Source organism: Emys orbicularis, chromosome 7, assembly GCF_028017835.1.
Source record: "Emys orbicularis isolate rEmyOrb1 chromosome 7, rEmyOrb1.hap1, whole genome shotgun sequence".
Lineage (NCBI taxonomy): Eukaryota > Metazoa > Chordata > Testudines > Emydidae > Emys > Emys orbicularis.
In genome coordinates, this window is record NC_088689.1 from 24,831,014 (window position 1) to 24,849,394 (window position 18,381).

Below are 18,381 nucleotides of genomic sequence, written 5' to 3' on the forward strand. Positions count from 1 at the left end.
TCAAACAGGATCAAATCTGTCCAGTATTTGGATAGGAAAATTCTACAAGGTTGAGGGTTCTGCAGGAAGCAAGGCTATTGATTTAGTAGGTGGCTCTCTTGAGTCAATACTTAATGCCTCAGAATGGGGCGAGGGTGCTCTGTGCTGTTAGAATTGCTGCCTGTGGGATGAGATGAAAAAAAACAAGGGCATGATCATTTGTGGTCTCTGAAAATCCCATGGCCTTTTGTGCGATAATGGGAATGTTAACCCTGGCATCTCATCCAGATTCCACTTGGGATAAAAATCATATTCTTCTTAACTATACTGCACACTCTACAGTAAAACACCCCCCCGAGTGCTGCAAGTTTCAGCTATAAAGTGCCAGTGTAGACAGTGCACTGGTAGAATAGCGCTGGGAGCTATTCCCCTCATGGAGTTGGGGTTTTTTTTTTGTTATTTTTTTTTTTTAAGAGCACTGGGAGAGCTCTCTCCCAGTGCTACGCCGCAACTAGACAAGCCACATTAAAGCGCTGCCACAGCGCTTTAACGTTGCCAGTGAAGCCGTGTTTCAGTTGGATACAGTACTCTTCCTCACAACTTGTCCTATTTAAAGCAGCTGCCACACCCCAGCCCAAAGATGAATGCATTCCATCATTCACATAGGAGTGGTTAGTTGCAACACAGGGAACAGTGGTTATCAATCATCATCTAACAAACTCAAAAGACATGAAAGTCTTCTAATGGAGCTGTGGATCTTAGAGTAGGAAGAATTACATCTTCCTCTTCCTACCTTATCTGTAAGGAAAAAGCAGTAGTTATACTTAATCCATAAAGCTCCATTCTATATTTTATAAGATAAATTATAAAACAGAACATTTAACAGATTTTGTACAGACTGGGGGGAAAAAAACAAATAAAAAAAATTAGCCCTATGTGGTACATTGCAGAATTTCTTCTGCCTTCTGTGTTCTAGAGTTCTGTGCTAGGTTGTTTTTTGATGGTTTTGGTTTTGGTTTCACGGATTGGGGGGTTTATACAAATGTGTTGCCCTGGGAAACGGGGCCGTCCTGGTCAATCTTGAATAGCTGACAACAATAGCATAAGCAGGCAAGCTGGTCAAATATTTGAATATACTATCTCAGGTAATTTGGTGTCATATCTTTAATAATTTCTAAGAACATTTTCAGATGGGCCTTTAAACAGGGAAAACATAAAACACTCTGTGCAATATTTAAAGATCAATTGAAATGTACTCTCAACTTTTCATTTTACATGTTTTTGTAATAAAAATGCTATTTTAATGAATAAAAATGGTGAACTTCATTACTGTTTTTTTTTTAAACTTGGACTGGTTACAGAACTGCTCTTAAATCATAAAGGTTCATTTCATATTTTACTTTATATTGAAAACGTTTTTGTCATTACCTTAAATGGATGTTCTCTATATAAAAATCATATATTTAAAAAGTTTCCTTTCCTGTTACTAGTGACACCTTAGATTATAAAAACAGAATAACCATTCTTTCTTTCTTTGTAGGTTTATAATTTCAGTCAGCAAAGATGATGAAACTCCAACATGTCATTTTCGCTTTGTGTCTCATGCACTCACAGAATGGTTCTTGTACTGGGGCTCCATGGACTATTAGTAATCTGCAGAGTCATTCCTGAATGGTTTGGAGAAAGAAATACTCTGAAAACCAAAGTAGTAGGGGACTGGACTCTAGTGAGGGAACAGGATCAGTGAAAGAAAATGTTGGATAACTGCTACATTAACACAATGCTATTGGGTTTGGGTTCCCAACACTAAAAGGGAATAATTCAATAAAATTGAAAACTGAAAGTTTTACCTACTTTCAAGTAAAAATAATGTGAAACTGACCAGTTTCATATTCTGAGGAGGGAAGGATAAATAAATTAAAGATTGTGAGGCACTCAATGCTACTGTACTGGAGGACATATAAGTACAGTACTTTAGACTGATAGAAGGGAGTTGTTCAAAACTTCTCCTTGAGTCACTCAAAAGTTTGTTATTTTGGAGAGCCTAGGCTGAGACTTGAGTCTGTAATAAAACCCAAAAGTTAGTTTTAATCTGGAACAAGCAAGTTTTTGGAAAGGCCCTGGAACTGAAACAGAAGGTCAACTAATTCTCTTTATCCTTGGAACAATCCTGGTTTGATAAGGAGACATCCAACTATCCACAGTTCAGTTCTGTCTTGGTTGGCTTTCATGTTGTATATTTAAGCAGGGAGTTTGGAAAGGTGACCTGCATTCACTGGAGTGGAAGGGTAGGGCTAATAGAGCCTGTTCTTACTTGATTTTATGAAATAAACTAGAACAATTAGAAATAGTTTGGGAGGAATTCCAATATTTTGTTGTCCATTACATGAGATGAAATGCTTGTCAACACTTAACTGGATTCACCTCCTTTTTACCTTCTTGTCTGAAACAGTTATTTTTTTTCTTTAAGGAAAATTTTTGTTGCATACAGGAGTGTTCTGCATATCAGGCTTTCATCTCAATAGTGTAATTATTAATATAGGGTAGAGAGGTCACCTATTTTTTTGGCAACACTTGCATTCCCATGTATAAATCATGATAAAGTACTATTACTCTATAGGGTACACTGATGTTTTCAATTTGTCTTATGCAGATTTTTTTTCTTTTGCTCTCTACTTTAAACCAAAATGTGTCTTTTGTACCAAAAACATGGATAAACTCATAGATTTTGCAACCAATAAAATAATATTAATAAAAAGGGGCATTGTCGCAAAGTAGATCCTAACTAGGCATCCTAATGTTTCAGTAAGTCTGTGTTGTACATCCTTTTATAGCCAATTAAGAGGATGTTTTATTTCCCTCATTAAAAGTGCAGCTCACAGTCACCATGTTGAATCAATAAGTATGAGCTTGCACATCCTGTGCACAACCTTTCCTTGAGGCATAGTAGCATTTGTCATCTTTATAATAAAGCTTTCCAATTTTTCTGATTAATATTTAAAAAAAAAAAAACATGACCTGAGGAATACATAACATCCTCGTTCGAAGGGATTTAGTACTACGCAACTCTTTCTGGTTTAAGGCTAATGTACCATTAGATCACTTGTAATCTGTTTCCTTCTAAGAACACATTTTCTTGAGCAAAAGCAGACAGAGTGCTAGCTCTGGCTCTCTTCTTATGTTGGTTGCTACCATTATGCTCCCTTTTCCCCTCCCTCATATTCAGTCCTCCTGCCTGATTGGAACTAGATGCTATAGCATTGCCCCTAAGGTTGTCATGATAGCAACTACTGGGTCCTCTTTGGTCCAGGAAAAGGCAGTTTCTGAATCAACTTTGTGACAGAATGAAGTACCAATTCTTTAGCTGTACTACTGGGCCAGGGCTAAAACCTTAACTGTAAGGATCTACATATTGTTCCTATAAAAAAAAAAAAATAGATTTCCACTGAGCTACAAAGTGTCGCGTCTTCAGTTCTGGGGTTTTGGTTCAAGTACATCTCCTCCAGTTAGGATGACAATGTGATCGAATTATCTCTGTAGTTGTCTACACTAGTGATAACCAAACGTGAAAAGGTTTGGCATTTTGGTTTTACTTGGATAAACAACTAAACCTTTCAAACTGCCCAGGCCTTCTGCGCCTACAACATTGGTAGGTTTCCTGATGAGATTTCTGGTACATCCTGCTGCTGATAGAATGAAAACATGGCAAAACCAACCTTCTTCGTGGCATTCAAAGGTAGGTTAGAGCAGCTTCTGCAAAATCTGAGCACCATGGTCAGAGAACCTTTTGAAACAGCAGTGAGTCCAAGGGCCTATCTACATCAGAGAAATATGCACTGGAAATTTGTCACAGTGATGTAGCTATGCTGGTATAGTCTCCTGATGGGGCTTGGACCAGTGCAAATTACTTCAGTAATTCATGTGTTTGTACTAGTGCAACTATACCAATAGATGTTTCCCTTATGTAGGCAGGCCTCCAGGAAAGACAGGCCATAGTACAGTACACAACTGATGACTGCCTGCTGAGGTGGACTTTGGCTGTCTCATGGAGAGGAAATCAAGAGTTCAGTAAGCTCTTGATGGAGTGGGTCCAGCTGGCTGGGTAAAGAGCTGACAATGTCTTGTGAACTCTGAAATTCTGGTGGCTCCAGATTCTGGATTAGACTCAATTTACCCTGGCAGTACTTTAGCAAAAACAGTATCAAAAACTAAACAAAATGTATAGCTACTCGAACACTTTTTATTCAAATTTTGGTATAGGCTCAGGTATGTTGCTTTGTTTGAACTGATACAACCATCCTTGGAATACAAATTGTGTGTGCATGTAACTTTTTAAAATATTCAGAGAAACTGTCAGGTATTTTAGGGCTGTGCTGTAACATAAACATCTAAATAAAGGTTAACTCTATCTTATTGAAAAAGGCTCTTCAAGTTGTGACTGTCTGTGCATATGTCAGATATCTCTACACAGTATAGAGGATGGGCTCAAACCAGAACCTCAGATCCAACTTCTCCACCTAACACTTTCAAGGTAGTGCTAAGATGTGAGCTTTCACCTGTGGCTTTGTTACTGGACAGTCCAAGCTGGCAGAAATCTTATGAGAGTTGCTGATCTTGCAAGATTTCCAACCCTGAACCAAAATTCTCATGAGAACAGCTTGTAAGATTTTAGCATCATTCTTTCCTCATTCTCACCCTAGTCCTGGGTTGTTCAGTTCTACATCTGTACACCACATCCGTGGCCCATGCTTACTATATGCATTATTTTATGGGGTGAGGTGTGGATGAGAAAGAGATATTCATAGTATATATCAAACACACAATAGATATCTGTTAGCATTAGGATTTGTGGAATACTTCGTTCTAAGGCAGAACTGATTCTTTGCTTAGAAATTATTATTTCTATAGAGCCAGAGGTGTTAATGGCAGGTGATAAAAAGTCGAGGACCATGCCCCAAGGAGTTTTGAAAGCTTAATTTAGGCATAAGGAAGATAATAAACAATGGGTAGCAGAAGAGGTACAGGATAGTGAAGATAATGAAAACATCTTACTTTTATACAAGCTTCATGGTCTTTTCCCCCTCTGCTCTCCTTTCTTCACCATCCCTCCCTTTTTTGGTTTAGTTTATATCTTAATATTTGGTTGCAGACCCAGGAAATTGAAGAGGGGCGTAGGTTAGCAATGGTGTTTTATAATAGCACCCATCACCAAAGCGCTTTGGATGCCTTAAATCATTAAAAACAATCACTTCTACAATAGCAAAATTTAAGCCTTTAAACTTTAAGGCTCAATTATTCAATGCTTTTTGTAAATTACAGACAAAGCTAACAAATTTCATACATTAGTCATGGTAAAAATATTAAATTTCATGGCTTGTCACAGATTAATAGGAAAAAGAAGATTAAAACGGCAAGTTGTGTAAGTAATTTAAACAAATGGTTGTCAGAGATTCTGCATGTTTGGCAAAGAATAAAATAAGTGATTATCAGCAGCTGAACTGTTCACAGATGAGCCAAACTGGTCTGGAAAAGTTCAGGTGCTTTGGAACATGGGACCCACATTTTACTCAATCCTATAATAATAGTTCCAAAATAGTTTTGCAGAGAGTAATAATGGTTATTTACCATGCAGTACTCAATCCAGCCCAAACAATCTGCCACTCAATATTTAGGGATAAAAGGAAATTTTCATAGGGACTGAGACTTGGATGGTATGGACAGGAATGAGGTGAATGGCAATATTTCAAATGCTTCTCAGAGAGGGGGGAAATGTTTAGCACCACTGGATAACCTCACTAAGAAATAAGTCCAAGAGATTCCACTCAATGATCTGGCTGATGGGCTATTATTGGCTAGCAATAATACTCACTATGTCTCATACTCATTATGTCCCAATCCTACAATGAGCTGTACACATTTTAACTGGGTTCTGTGTTGGTGAAGGGGACTTATTCACAAAGAATTCATTGGAGGAAGGGGCATAACAAATCTACATACCCTGTATTATGTGATCTAGCTGCAGTACGCCCCGCAAGACACTTTCTTTCATTAGAGTGGATTGGGAGAATGCAGTTTCTCATAATGTCTGCTAAGTTTGTGATGCAGTCGTGCTGCATACTGATAGAAGTACTACTGGATAGAACTGTGCCTTGTTTCTGCCTTTACACCAAGTGCAGAGTGCGTCAGTCTAGAAGGCTTTTTATTTTTGTATTTCACACCAGAACCAAAAGCTCAGTTAAATTAAAACAAAAATTAAAGCTGATGAGATTTACTGCTATGTACATGCCTGAAATAATCCCTTTACATTTGTATCTGAATCCAGCTCCAAACTTTGCTGCTCAGGTCAATCTCTATTTAATGATAAGCCTACTTAGATTTAACTTCTTTCACTGCTGTTGTGGGGTGGACCCATGGCTATAGGTATCTATAGATACCCAGTCTCAGCATCAGCAGAATTATGGTAATACTTGCTTTGAAATGAACACAGGCAGCAAAGTGCTCACTCAAGGTTGTTTGTTCCATCAACACAGTTTTTAGTGCTTTCAGTAAATCTCCATTTTACTCGACGCAATTTTCATAAAATTCATAGTGAGTGAAACGACAGTCAGAAGGAGAAACATCCAGTCTGCATGGGTTACCTCTTTTAATGTAAAGATTCATAGTTTTCATCCTAACTTTTATGGAACCTTATCTTGATGATTTTTCTGCTGAACAAACATATACATAATGCGCAACAAGTACTTTTCATGTGGTTTGTGTTCATTAGAGGGAGCATTTCCTCTGACGGGAAGACAGGAGGCAGTCTGGAGGCCATGGCTGCCAACAGAGTTAATTAAATCAGCATTTTTGATGTGCTGTTCTCACAGTATTTCCAGCTCAGACTGAGCCAGGAAGTACCAGAAATCTCCCATGGGAATCTGTTCTCATGAAATTCCCAGCACAGTTTCTCAATCAAAGAGGTTAGAATATGTTCTGATAAGCTTTGGAGAGACTCTGCTTGCAAAACTCATCCAAAAACTGGAATCATGAGGTTTGCTCAACACTATCTATAATGCTGGTTCATTTCATCAGCTGATCCAGCAGCAACACTTATGGTAAAACTGGTAACTGTCGGGCTCAAGAGGAAGCCTGTGGTTCCAGATTAAATGTAGGCTAGGACTCATAGTTCCAGCTGAAGGCTAGGATTCAAATTTGACATTACCAAATTGGCAAACAAATATGGCCCTAGAGGGGTGCAATATTAGCTGACTTTGCTAGTTTTCCACCAACCTGAGTCTAATCTGAACCAGAACGAAAATACACAGCTGTCCAATTTTTGATCCAACTTAACCTGAAACCATAAAGGCAGGTTCAGAGGCAGGTTTGAATTTAAATTCCCCCTTTCTTTCTGTTCTGATATTAGTATAGGTGTAGGAAAGGAGTTCAGATTAAGTCCATTGCACAGAGGAGAGGCCTAACAGCACCAATAAAAGGACATTTTCACTGCATTCTTTGGGCAGGATCATGTAACAATGGGCCGCCCCTCAGCCAGGCAACCTTATGCAGGACACGCTAGTTTCATATTGTGCTGCAAATGTGGCTTCTCTTCAGGGACTGACATCCCAGCTGCCACAGGAGTAACTGCTCCTTATGTTCCAGGCCCCGCCCCCCCTCTTCCTACCCAGCAATAATCACTTCTCTCTAACGGCTCCATGCTACTGGCTCTGCCCCTATGTGGAGTGGAACATTCACGGAAACTGTGTAGGGCAAGATCTCCCTCCCCCCAAATCCCTACTGTGCAATGGCACACAAGGAGCTCCTGCAGAGCTGGGTTCTGCTTAGGGAGTTTGTAGCCCCTAAACAGAGCTCCCTAAACCCTGCCCCGTCCCTTACACAACAGCACTGCATTAATTCTAAATCAGAGTTCTGCACAGAGACAGAAGCATAGTTTACACTTCAGAATGATGTGCACTGCCTCTGTTCATTTCAATGGGTTATCAGTTCTGAACCTATCTGCCTGGCTCACCCCTCAAAACTGCTATACACTAAACCCTTCTGGGTGGCTTCAAGAATCCTCCTTGTACCCACCTTACACTTTAAGCACTGGCAGGAAGTAGGTGAATTCCTCTGGCTAGTCACCAACTGGAGGATTTTGTCAAGGCTGATTGTGAATGCTTTGCTCTTTGTAAGAATCAAAGTAAAATGAAGACTTGCACAGAAAAGGGTTAGAGTGAGTTCCACATATTTTGCAGCCTTTTTATGACTTAAATTATACTTTCCCTTGTTCTAGTTTTGAAAGACAGAACAGAAAACTTAATTTTAACACTGAAAAATGAAGGCTCTTCAATTATTTATAACATTAAAATGTACAAATGCTTGATCAATGAACTTGAAAAAAACATGCAACTACAAAAACATTTCACAGTGTTCTAAAGTTCATGTGGCAGAAATAGAGAAGTGAAATGATTATTAACAGACAAAGAGCAGCATTTTAATAACATTCTGACTGTAATAATGAGGCTGACAAAAGCAAAGAAATTCAAAGCTAAGTGTGAGCCGATGCTTCTTCCTTAACATATTGAGTATGCCTAGTTTAGCGGAATACGTGGCATTGTTAAAAAAAAAAAATAAAACCCAATGATATGCTTGTCTGAGAGCCCATCAGTACTGAAGCACAGTGGGGTGAGAGCAGGCTGAAATATTAGCCTTTAGTTTCAAGATTTTGTTTTATAACTAATGTTTGAGTAAACTCAAAGTTTGTGTCTTCATTTTCTTTCAACAGTATTATTTTTTGCTCTTAAAAATATAAAAAGAAGTTTCTCATGCAATTGTGTCAAAAGTCAGTCCAGTGTGTCAAATCACCATTTGTAAAACAGATTAAAAATGGTGATAGATTCTGACACTGCTCCACCCTGTGATACAGGATATGGAAATGGAGTATTATGAGGAAGCACCCTTGAGACAGAAAAGTCTGAGATGTCTAGTGAAAGCCATTCAGCCCATTTTTTTGTGATGATGTCCCATGTTGTGGTGGAAAGGAGTCACCCAGAGAAACTGATAGCCAGTGGTCTTAGCATAAAGGAAAGGAAGAACTTCTACAGCATGTAGACACTCTGTGGAATTCCTTGCTGCAAGGTGTCAGCAAGTCAAATGCTGTGGCTAGATAATTTTATGACCAGTAAAAGCATTTGTAATTATAATGCATTGCAATTCCATAGTGCCCTTCCTCTAAGGGCCCTAAAATACTTTACAAAAATGAATGAAGCCTCACAAATCCTTTGCGAGGTAGATGGGTACTACTATCTTCATTGTACACCAGGGGAAACTGAGGCACAAGGGGTGGAAATCATCTCTGAGCTGGGCCAAAGTAGGAGTCCAGGAGCTAATACAGCCTTAAGGCTACCCTAACTTCCCAGGCCTCCAATGGGCTACGTGGCAGCCAGGAAATAACTGGTTCTCAGGGCCACTGCAGCTCTATTCACTCCTAGCCCCCTAATAGAGCTACCCATCTTGTTACACCTTGAAATGGCCTGGGGCTCTTCTGGGGTGTCCTGCGCCAAGAGTCTGCTCCGGAAGGGATGAATGGCTGATTGGGAAACCCAACCTCTTCCTTTTTTGGATGCACAAACAAACAAAAACCCGCACCTTTTGAGTCACCATGTATATTTTATGTAGGAACTTTGTTTTTCATATCCTGACTATTTCTAAAACCAAAAACAATTTGATCCGACAGCTGCATTACAGCAATCCCAATAAATCCTGTTTGTTCAGCACTTTTCCAAGACTCATGTTAATTCTCATTTAAGAGCCTTGGATATTAAGATGCTCTTATGCAACAGTGAACTGAAAACTGTCTGGTTTTGTTGCACAGCACAGAAGCTGCGAAGTTTATAAACGGAACACATACCAAGATGGTGTAATACATATAGATGTTACATGTAAAGGCTCTTGAGTGCAACAGCACAAAGACTTTGTACATGAATGTGATGCAGGAAATGTGTGAGACCTTCTTCACAACCTTGCAAGAGTAAGACAATTCCCTTTCCCCACAGTCAAGGATTACTGGGGTTCGGTTCTCAGCCCCAGCTGTGTGGAGTTGGGAATTGGTTGCTGATCCCTGATCCAAAGCCACTTGGTTCTGGTTCAAGTTAGAGATGCAAAGGAGCTGCTGTAACTTACACCACTTGGATAAGGTGCCCCAGGGACTTGGGCCAATGGAGGATTGGATGTGGCCCAGCCCCTGGAATGCCCCCTCCTCCACTTTACACTGGGTGTGGCTGGCTCAGGCATTGGCTACACTAGGGGAGAGGTCCCCTGAAGAGGATAATATTCCCCTGGCCATCTCTGGATGCTTTAAGGACCAGAGAATCTGGCCTGATGGTGACAAAGTAGCCAAAAACAACCATTAGGAGGCTAATTCCAAGATAGTCCAGATACAGCTCCATAGATGGTAGCGTAAGTATGCACACAGCTATAACCATGGAGGCAGCCACAATTCCAGAAGCTGCCTTTTGAAAAATAGGATCCAACCTTAATGTCTGGGTCTTGCAGCTTCTAATTATGCCCTGTATAAGGCCTCAGATGTTAAGTCTGCTGTAGGAGCAGGACGATGACGACGATGAAAGGGAACAACATCAAAAGTGTCAGCAAGAGGAGAAGGCAATACTATATCAGTGCTGAAACTACATGCATATTCCAATTTGCTATGTGACTGTGTTACTAATTTGGAAGGGGGGAAATTCAGATTATACATAGAATAGCACGTAAGGAAAGTGCAGCTGAAGAGGAGTTTCTTAGTAGCTGGATGACTCGCAACACACAAACACTGGATAATTAGGACACATTAGGAAGGGAACTAGGGCTACTGGAGCACAGATCAGTCTGCAGACACCATAGTAGGAGTAAGATGAGGAAAAATAAAGATGAAAAATATTAGTGGGGAGGGGAGGGGAAGGAAGGCTGGGTAAATATCACTTCTTCACACCCCACTTCAGGTTTTAGGGGATGTATTACTTTATTTTCCATCTAGGACCACAATGTTTTTTTTTAATTTATTTAATTAATCTGACAGTAAAAAAAAATAAAGGAAAAAAAGTTACAAAAATTGTATTAATAAAATTTACTAGATTAATAAGACTTAATATTACATATAAAATTTGGCATTAAATATTTAAAAATTCTATTAATAAAATACTAGATTAATAAAACCTAATATTAAATATAAAAAATTAATTGGTTGCAGTTCACCAGTTTTGTAACATGAAGCTGAAGCAAGTGACCAAGTCCTATGTAAACTCATGTGGCTGGCCATAGGATGGCAGAGGCTGATAGAGAAAGAGAAAGTCTGGTGATGAATTCTGCTACTGGAAAATGAAAAGAGAAGAAATGGACAGGTAAGGGCCTAATCCTGTATCATTTATTTCTATGGGCCAGATTCTACCCATCCTTGCTCACGCCGGGCACTGTTTTAGTTGTCTCAGAGTCCTGTTGACTTCAGTGGGACTACAAGTGAAGTAAGCCAATACTCAGGGGTGGGCTGTACTACCGCTGTAAGTTGACCCAAGTTATGCTACTTCAGTTACGTGAATAACGTAACTGAAGTCAATGTAGCTTAGGTCGACTTGCTGCGCTGTCTACACTGCACTGTGTCTATGGGAGACACTCTCCCGCCAACTTTCCTTACTCTTCTCGGGGAGGTGGAGTACACAAATCAATGGGAGAGCACTCTCCCATCGATTTAGCATGTCTTCACCAGATCTGCTAAATCGACACCTCCTGCATCGATTGCAGCAGTGCTCATTTACCAGTAAGTGTAGACATGGTCTCAGTGTGAATAAGGGTGTTAGAATCTGGCCCTCTGGGAGCAGAAGCTGTTCCCAGTTTGGCCAGTAACTTGGGGTCCAGTCCTGCAAGGAGCTAAGTACGCCTGATATCCTTGTGGAAAGGATTCAAATCTGCAGCATCAAAGTTCATGATTTTTTGCCATAGATGCTTGATCAAACCCTTAGGTGATAGGCGCCTTGCAATCTGCCTGTCATTTAGGCACCTTAGCTTATGGCATCAGTGTGAGCTGAGGGCACTCAGCACATTGAAGGCTCACTTAAAATTAGAATAACAATTGAACAAAGAAAATATGAGCTTTAGAGTTTTAAAAAAATTGTTTAGATGCGTAACTTACTATAACTACATTTCAGCCAAACAGAAGTGGTACAAGTAATGTGTAAGGCACACTCCCCTGGTGCATATAAGATTATATCTTGGGACTGTGCAGTACATTGTTCTACCAAGACTGTGTAAACTCATGTCACTGATGATACTTCACAATTTAAAAACCACAACACATAAGTAATTTTGCCTGGAGTCCAAGAAAACAGGACTTCACTTTTAATTCTGCCCAGTCAACATTTATTGCAAGTATTAAAAATTGTGTTTAAATTAGGGGGGAAATGTTAAAATTAATATTTATTGACTTCATATTTCATTATCATTAGAAATTAGTTTGTTCTTGGGTAAACAGCTTATAGCAAGATATAAATATATGCTGCTGACCTATTAACTGGCCCAATATATTATGAAGTTATTGACAGTTGCAGTAAAATTTACTAACAGCTATTAAACCTTTTAACATACTTGATATGCCTGTCTCTCTAACACAGAGAAATTAGCTTTTTTTAAAAGATAATCTGCTACTGATATTAAATTCCTCCACAATTTTAATATATGGTCTAAGTTTATGGGTGATAAAATAAACCTAGAGCTTAAATAATATCCTTGTGTAAATTTTTTGTAAGAAAAAGGACATGTAAATGTTAGTACAGTAAGAATGATGATATAAGCCACTGAAACATATAAAAGCACACAGCAAATTCTATGTTAAAATAACATTTAATACTGTATCTTATTTAAACCCACAATGCAAAGCAAGTAAAAATTTAGGCACCTTACAGTTTCTGGAGCTCTTACCACTGTTCCTAGGGAATGGCACACTTACCATATGATACTTAGAAATACACAATTTTCTGATACCTAGACATAATAGCATGAGATACTGACAGAGTAAGAAACCCTAATTCTGAATTTTCTGACAATTTGGTCTGAGGACAAACAGTTTGAGCCTGGTTCTCTACTTTTGCTACTCCAGTCTTATCCCAATGTAATTCACTTGAATTCAATGGACCAGATTCTAAACTGGCATAAATTGGCATCGCTTAATAGAAGTCCACGGAGCTATGGCAATTTACACCAGTTGAGAATCTGGCCCATTGGAGTTACATCAGTGTAAAGCTGGGAAAGTGCAGTGATTAATTAGGGATCATATTTTTAATATAGCTTTTCCTCTGTTTCCATTTTTATCTTTTAGATTTAAAAGCTGGGTGGTGAGACACTGCCCTTGAAATAAGAGTAATTGTCTTGTTACTCAATACAATTTCAATGGAACTGTCACTGCTCTGTCATTAGCAGACATTAGGCCCTTGATGGAAACGTGTCAGAGAGTGCCTGAGATGCTTTGAGACTAGTTGAATTACACTGGCACATTTCAAACCATCCTTCAAACACAGCAGCATGGATTACAATATGAGATACGTCTGAGACAAGGTGGCCATATCTGTGCATGTGTCGATAGCCTGTGGAGGAAGCAAATAGGCTAGATTCTGCCCTAGTTTACATCATCACTGAACTCAGTGGGGTTGCATGAGTATGTGTCAGGGCAGAGTATCACCCGTATGCTTTCACCGACCACATATTGTACTACATGTGCACAGCTAGGGTAGTGTTGGGGCTCTGGATCATCTCTCTCTTTTTAAACCATAATATAATGCATTCTTAGCTCTTATCTACATGGATGGCCTCTAGCTTCTCTGCAGAGCCCCTCTGAATTCAGTGGGACTCCATGTGGGCATAAAAGATCAAGTTCACAGAGTCCCACTGACATTTATGCGGTTCTCCATGGACACAGGATCAGGATTAAAACCCTTTCTGAAAAAGGAGCTCCTGTTTAAGCAGTAGCCATTTTTCAACCTTAATACCCAAGGAAATGTGCTAATATTATGAATAGAGGCCAGAAAAATTGTATATGCTACTCTTTTTAATTCCATATGAGACAGAATGGTCACTGGAAACCCCAAATCTTCTACTTTTCCCCCTTTTAGGTACCATTTCATCAAAGTATATAAGTATGTGCCTCTCTCAAGGGTTTTCCTCATTTTCTTCACCAAGATGATACATGTGCTTGAAGTTAAGCATATGCTTAAGTGCAGGGAAAAATGCTGAATCAAGTACTTACTACTTTAAAAAGGCAAAACCAACATATATATATTCAGCATTTGTCTTTTAATATAAAATGTTGTTCCTAAGCTGGAACCTTATAGGATGAGTTGTCAACCCCCCAAAAATTGGGGTTTCCCATAGGAATGCCAATAGAGCCTTTTACTAGAAGGGCAATAGCCAGCAACATAGTTTACACAAAATGAAAGCAGCTTTGGTTCTCTATTGTGCAAGCATGCAATGTAACTGGCATGACTTTGTGGTTTCGTCTCTCAGCTTTGAAATATAGTAAACTCACAAAAGCTACTGTAGAGTTCAGAACAAACACAGGGGGTATGTTTAGTTATTTGTTTTTGTAGTAAAATAAAATATTTATTATACACAGACACCTACTGTGAACAGAGGATAAGGCCACTGTGTTTTATCTCTAGGGTGTCATGTTTGACTTCCATTAGGGATGTATTATAGACCTGTGGGTTTTCATGAATTCAGAAAGTCCACTTTGAACACTGATTTCAAAGCCTACAGGGGGTGTGAGGAATGTAAGAACACTGCTTCGTAGGAAGGAACTTGTTGCATCTAACAAACACCTTACATTTGATAAGTCAGAACTGAGATATGCTATAGAGAAAGAGGCTTTTTTCCCCACAAGATTTTAAAGACAGCTTTCCTATTGTTTTCTTCAAAACTTTATCCCATCTGAAAGCTCAAGGTGAAGACAATGAATGTGCTCCTGAAAACCACACCATTACATCAGCATACTTTTTACATTTTACTCTAATTCCCTCCTGATGAATCATATGGGATGAGGAGATGATCTAAATGATCAGGTAGATATCAATATATCACCATAAGTGCCTCTCAGATTAATGTTACTGTACAAAACTCCCTGTAACATTTAAAAAAAGAACACTAAGGTATTTCTCATAGCAAGGAACCAAACCACAGCCTGGTAAATGAAAGATTAAGATCCATATTGTGCCTGTCCTTGAGGTGCGGCCTGTTGGCGGAGGAGAGAAGAAGCGTGCAAGAAACCTGCCCTCCATCTTCCATCCCTTATTATTAATCATGTTTATTACAGTTGAGCTTAAGGACTAACAAAGAGTGGGGCCCCATTGCGCTAGGCACTGTACAAACGCAGAGTAGCAGACGATCCCTGTCCAAAAGTGCTTACAATCTAAATAGACAAGACAGACCTTGTCTGAAGAGGGGAAGGTACACTACAACCTGGAGGTGTAATTTCCATCTCAGGTAGACATACACATGCTAACTCTGATCCAGGGGTGCTGGAACAATTTGTATAGTGGGGGTGCTGGGAGCCATTGAGCCAACTGCAAACCCTGCATGTGATGGAAACCACTTCAAGCCAGGCAGTGCAGCAGCACCCCTAGTTCCAGCACCTATGCTTTGATCAAGCTAGTGCATAAAAAATAGAAGGGTGGCCATGGTGACCTGATCAGCAGGAGGAGCAAGCTGCCTGAGTAAGTACCTAGGGTCTCAGACAGGTTTGTACTCGGGGCAGCTAGCCTTTCCTACCACCTGCACCACGAAGGCTACACTTCCATTTCAGCAGGCGAGTTTTATCAAAGCTAGTGTGCGTGCAAGTATGCAAGCTGGAAAGCATAGACGTCCCCTATGAAGGGTAGGTCTTTAGCAGCCCTGTGCAAGAATTGGGCACAACTGAATTCAAGGAATGCAGAGACTGTTTCCAGTCAGTACATACAGAGGAGTTGTTTCTTCAAAGTGAGAGGGTAAGCTTGGCCAGAGCCACCACCATGCCCCATTCTCTCCCCTTCCCACTTACCAACAGGGCTGGTCCCAGTGGGGGAGTACATGCAGCATTCTCTTCAAAGGTGGCAACATTTCTTTGCTCCCAGAGGTATTGCACCTTACTGAGGCATAATACCTCCAGGAGCACCTGCTGCCTCCTCTGCACCGACCAATCCAGGCTCTGCTGCAATGTAACAATTTCACCCTGAAGCATGTTTACTGCAGTTATCTCTTATTACCTGCATATGTTGCTAATTAAAGGAAGCCCTGCAGAGTTCCTGATGTTCACTGAGACATTTCTCAGAATCTCCTTCTACATCATTGATTGTCTTGAAAGCAATGACAGAATAGCCAAAAGAATCTATCTGTCTCTTTAGACACATAGAACACACCAGTCTGCATGGGATTGAGGTGCCAGTATAGGAAATATAGGGACAGAAGAGAACGCCAACCAGAGAACTCTGCACAATGCTTTAAAGGCTGCTATTACTTAAAGCATGTGCACCTGTGTGTATGAGTTTGTGGGACCTTCTTTCTCTGTGAAGAAAGTTGGCACAGCCATATTTCTCAACCTCTTCTTTGTGGGAAGGCCAATGCAATAAGATATCTTGTCTAAGACTTGGGCTGAATCTTATTTCTTCTGGTGGACAGTGCAAAAATAAACCATGCATTGAGAAGTAACCAGTCATACAGACCTGTTCTGTTGTTAATTATATTTTTGAGAAATAACCATTCTCTTTTTCATTTAAATTTTGACAAGGGATATAATTTTCAAGAGCACCTAAGTGACTTAGGAAACTAAGGACTTATCTACACAGCACCAGCAAAACGCACTAGAGGGTAGACCCTGCTGGTGCACTTTAAAAGGTACCTAGTTCTTGTTAACATAGTCCTAGGTACCTTTTAGAGCACACCAGCAGGATCTACATGGGGCAGTTAGAGTACAAAGTACTAGAGCACTTTACAAATCACACCCTTCTGGTGCATTTGCCAAGTCATGTAGGCAAGCTCTAAATTTCAATTTTCAAAAGTGCCACAGACACTAAGGGCCACATTTCAAAAGTATTTAGCACATAAAGATGCAGACACGCACTTAGTGGAATTTTCAAAAGGATCTAAACAACTAACCCCCATTGAAAAACAGCTACTTCTGGGGTGGCACTCGGAAATCATTTAATAGCATACAGCAACAAAAAAACAGTTTAGGTTCAGAAGTGAAGAAAAGTATTGTATCCAAGGGGAATGTATTTACAAAGACTGTAATTATCCCAGCTAAAATGTGGCTGGGGATCATACATGGAGGGTGAAATCCTGGCTATACTGAAGTCTATAAACTCTAATTGACTTCAGTACGGCCATGATTTCACCCCTATTCTTGCAAATACCGTGAAATGATCAGGACCTTAGCTGTGTATCTATTGGGAGACCAATCCGCATCCTATTCTTTGGTCACTACCCCTGGCCTATATCAAATAGTGCGAGGATTCTCCCTAGGTTCAAGAAACTCTAATGACCTATGAAAGGTTTTGGCTGCAATAGTCATAGACAGTAAGTCCCTGACTTCGTTATGTGCCTCCTTGTTTCACTTGAATTCAACCATTAAATCTGAACTTCCAGTTCAAATTAAATATGTCATGACCAATGTCAGATATATGGACAACTTCAGAGTGGAATATTACCCAAGGCAATCTGCTCTGACCGTATCATGCCTTAAGTCTAAGACAAAATCTATGGGGAATTAAATAAAATAACTCAGTCAAGCATTAATCTTTTCCTTATTTTTTTTCCAATGGCTTTCACACAACTCCCTTGCAAAGCAATGCTGTATCATACAGGAGTAGCACAGCTTTCCTATATCTTTTCTATTGCCACTCATTCTCTCACGTGTTATCTGGTATCATTTCCCTAGCATCCTGTATCATTTCATTTCTAGCGCTTGCTGCTAATACAGAGTTCTTTTGTTATGTTATTTACATAAAGTCTGTAAAGTACTGTGAGGTAGAATGTATGAATGAGGTAATCAAAATAAACTTTATTGCATTGCATTGTAGACTATAATGTTTGGAGCCACTGCTTGGAAATCCTGTAGTATCTTTTAAAAGGGTTTGGCCACTATATATTTGTCTCAGTATAATGGTGAAATAAGAAGCCAAAGCTACTTCACACTATCCAAAGTTGCTGGTGGTACTCCCAACACTCAATGGACCAAATTCACAGGTAATGGGAAATGGGGTATAAAATACATGTTGGTAAATGCGGCTAAAGGACAAGAAAAAAAAAAAACCAAACATGACAGATGGCAGTCATGTCATTTAATGCAATTCTGAAAGGTACTGAGATACTACTGTGAGGAGGGCAATAGAAGCCTGAACTGTATCAATTTTTCCT